Source organism: Sitodiplosis mosellana, unplaced genomic scaffold, assembly GCF_009176505.1.
Source record: "Sitodiplosis mosellana isolate CC-2019 unplaced genomic scaffold, AAFC_SMos_1.0 Smas_scaffold_2800, whole genome shotgun sequence".
Classification (NCBI taxonomy): Eukaryota; Metazoa; Arthropoda; class Insecta; order Diptera; family Cecidomyiidae; genus Sitodiplosis; species Sitodiplosis mosellana.
Window position 1 is genome coordinate 1 of NW_022598042.1, and position 4373 is coordinate 4373.

A 4373-nucleotide genomic window follows, 5' to 3' on the forward strand; every position below is an offset into this window, starting at 1 on the left:
ATGACTGCGGGACCAGTTCACAACTATACGAAATTGTTCAAGAAACATGTACACCATTAACATGTTTGGGTACAAATCTTAAAAAGTTTGATGATGAAGGAAAAGAAACGGTTATGTGCTCTCATGATGTAAATGAAAAATCCACAGGTTTGTACATTTGAAAGTTCATACTATAGACTTGATCAAGTGCATTTTTCTATATAAAATTAATAAAAATAATCGCCAAAGACTGGCTGAATCATAGTTTGGTTGTATACAATATACATTTTTTTGTATCTTTATGTTTTTATATGTGTGTGTGGTGGGGAAAAGGTATGAATCACAGATGTAAAACACATCTCATCACCGTTAAAACCCACATCCTCTCAAAGTTAATACATAATTTCAAAATTGTCATAGAAAAAAGACATTTTGGTTAAATGTCACAAAACAAATTGAATAATAATAATAATAGTTATTCAAAATGAACAATAATAATAAAATAAAACCGATTTCTGTGGTATTGTTGATTTTTTTTAAATTAGCATACGATTTGTAACTAAATCAGGTGAACGACGACGTTTAAGTTTGACAATTTTTCGAGATGCTGGTGCATTTGACACAGAAGGTTACTGTTTGGATTCGATTGTTGCAGTGTCGTTTTCAATGATTTGATAGTCATTGTCAGCATCAGCGTAAGCCAAGTCACATTCACTTGAATAAATATATTCAAATGCCCGTAATTCACATTTTGATAATTGTGGCATTTTTGATTTTGGCTGATCCAATTTTGGTTGGAGTGTCGTTTAAATCGTCGAGTTTGGCACTGTTCACTAATGATGTTGCAGTGCCATTGACCGAAAACGTAGCAGAGTTAAAAATTTATAAGAAAAATCAAAATATTTAAATCAAATCGACTAATCGAATATCTAAACATAAACAAAAAGTAATCAAATTCCAAATATTATTGATTATTTCAAATAATAACATGAATTTAATACAGAATGGCTATGAAATTTTAAAAATCAATGTGATAATTTGTTTATATCTCTTTGGCTGTTCGGAATTTCATTTTTAAATGATTCACAATAATGAAATATTTTAAAATGTATATGAACCATTCTTGGGGTAACACCAGCAGACGTTTTTATCACGTCAAACTTTGTGCTATTATTGAAAATCGGGAACTATTAACTAGTTACCCAACTTCACGATTCGCAATGTAAACGGTCTTAATTCTATATTCTATGCCGCATTGTTTGTAGGGCTCTTCAACATTAAATTTCAAGCGTACGATTTAACTGCCGAACATGATAAATTTTGCAACAGTAGACTTCAGAGTGGAACATTACGATTGGATGCAAAATATGTAAAAATCTTTTAATAATTTTTATACAATTATTTATGAACAAAATAATTTTTTTTTAGATAATTGTACCGCCCATTGTTTAGATGGTGAAGATATAGACGATGTAAAGATTTAGTTCAATGACAAAAATCAATTTCAAAAAAATCAGAATTGGAGCTAGAATATGAATGCGAAGGTCTTGTAAAAGAGGGTGAACTTTTCACAAACCATTTATTTGTATAATCGAGATACGTCTCCGGGTATGGAAAAACATGTTTCACGTCTGGATTAAGTAAAATACTCACTTGCAGCGCATCAGCAATGGAGCTAAAGTTGATCTCAGTAACAGCCGTATGCGGACACCTCTTCATTTATCTGCTTTGAATGGTCATGTTAAATATTTATTTTTAATAAATAAGAAATCGGTTTGATCATTTTCATTACTCGGTGTAACTTTTCAGGACACAAGGTTGTCGCTGAAAAGCCTGTCAGCAACGGAGCCAAAGTTGATATTACAGACGTTTTTAATCACACAGCTCTTCACTTAGCAGCCAAGAATGGTACCTATTTTCAATAAATGTGAATTTGGTTTGATCTTTTTCAATGTCTGGTGTTATTTTTTAGGTCACAGGGATGTCGTTGAAATGCTCATCACGAAAGGAGCCAAGGTTGATCCTATAGACGCTCTTAAGCGGACACCTCTTCATATGGCTGCTGCAAATGGTAATTTTGAATATTTTCACTTAATAAGAAATTGGTTTAATCTTTCTCATTGGTCGATATTATTCTCCAGGCAACTTACAGATCGTTCAAATCCTTGTCGCCAATGGAGCCAGTCTTACTATTACAGATTATCGAAATCACACACCTTATCAGATTGCTATATATAATAGTAATGTTGAACATTTTTGTTTAGAAAAAAAATGTGATTCAAACTATATTATTTTTCAGATAAAAAGGAGGTCGCTGACTATCTCAAGGAGTGCAGTTTGATTTTGTATTCCCTCCATCTTAAGGAGGTTGAAGAAAAAAGACGCCATGGACACAAGTGAAATCAATTGAAAAACCATATGTTTTCCTTTGAGTTCCGTATTCGATTGTCATATAGAATATTAATTTCAATATATTTTTGTCAAACTTTAACCATATCAATATTGCTGCTTTGTACACCCAACTATCAACTTTAAGTCTAGAAGAGTGGCAAAAATTTGGATATTATTTCACATCTAATTTACTTTGCGCGATAGATATCGACGTCCACTCAACAAGTAATTATTGAATCTTTTTTTGACGTTTATTTTTATAAACTAATGCAACTTTTATGCAACAATTTGAATAATTTGATATGACAATTTCCGAAGAAAGGACAAAATTGATTCCAACTGAAGAATTGAACGAAGAAAAGAAAAAAAATTATACCTGAACACGGGGAGAAAACTGTAATGCGCTTGGATTGGCGCATACCGCATGCATTGCGCAAGCGGCCAATGCGACTCATTAAACATACAATAAAGTGACCGATGCGATTAGTTCGGTCTTGTTCTTTAATCAACACAGTCGTTGTTCTTTTAATTGTTCACTTGATAATTAGCACAGTTGTTTAGCATACACCACCGGTGTCCAGAGCAAAGGCAAGTATCAACACTAAGACTATAAATAAGGGAGTTTATAGCAATTCATGGCGAGTTTAAAGGCATAAGAACCACGATAGCATTATTTTTATCAATAAATTGAAAAAAAAAAGTATTTTAGTGGACAATTCAAAATAAAATACGTTAGTTGTGAGTGCAACAAAATGGGTTCTTCTGATTCCAAACCTAAGATCACGGAAAACTCAGGAGTTTTAAACAACAATTTGATTGTTGGAAATGAACTTAAAACAACGAACGACGATTTGGAGTTATTATTGAAAGTCATTGTGTTTATTTTAATTGCCATCGTCGCATTCATTTTGTTGAAACAAGTTTTCAAATATGCAAAAAAGGAACAGCGAGACATACTCTTATTGAATAGACAAAGAGTAGTGTAAATTGTCTCACAAATCGGAAATTGAACTAAAAACGTTATATACAAAAAAAAAACTCATTCATTTCTGTCCATTTTTTCAATAAATTGCCTAAGAACATTGTGAAAATTAAAGATGAACAGTTATATCATAAACGTGGTACACATTGGCATCGTTTTGGTAGGAACATGCTGTGTAGTGTATAAAATAAATAAGTGTGAAAAAGAAATAAAAAAAGTTAAACGAGCTCGACAGTCTGTCCGTGCATTTTATAGAAATATGAACACACCACAAAGAGTGCAAAGAGTTAGAATGCAACGTGACAATTCAGTGGATTAAAAATCAATTAAACGAACTAGACTTTCTTTGGAACAAACTCAGTTTGCATTTTGCCACCGACAACAACAGAGTAAAGTCACAAATTCTAATGAACTTTTCAACTGTGAAAAATTTCTATACAGTAAAACTTTTCTCTCGCAAAAGTGGACGTATAGTATGCCTTTTATCCGACAATTTTTGTATGCCTTCAATCCAACAAGATGGATTGATTGATACTGTAAATCGATTCCTCGTTGACAATTGAGGACATTAACTAATAGTATTATACCTAGAAACCTATGAACTCAATTTTTTATATAGATTCTTTATGGCGATTGATAGATTTCTTCTCTGTGTGTAGCTCAATATGCAATATGAACGTATGTAAATGCATATATGAAGTATAATTTCTTACTATGAACTATAAACAAATAATTATGAATATAATTTACCAGTCAATGACAGATAGCTGAGGATATATGCTGAGCATAGGAACTCAGTAAGCTGAGATTGGGACATTTTGACTTTATGACGTGTAGTCCATACAAATTTATGATGGCACGCATACAATTTCGTGCATTTCATCATGCATTTATATGGACTACACGTCATAAAGTCAAAATGTCCCAATCTCAGCTTACTGAGTTTCTATGCTCAGCATATATCCTCAGCTATCTGTCATTGACTGTAATTTACTACACACTTATTTGTATGCCTGAATAG

General features: G+C 32.3%; 1 long non-coding RNA gene across 1 annotated transcript; it reads right to left on the reverse strand.

Annotated features, from left to right (window-relative positions):
* On the reverse strand, positions 1 to 2642 carry LOC129571556 (uncharacterized). Its single transcript, XR_008688300.1, has 3 exons — positions 2130 to 2642; positions 1772 to 2041; positions 1 to 1702 (listed from the first exon to the last, which is right to left on the reverse strand). It is a non-coding gene; the product is annotated as an uncharacterized LOC129571556 (long non-coding RNA).
* Positions 2643 to 4373: the final 1731 nt, after the last annotated feature.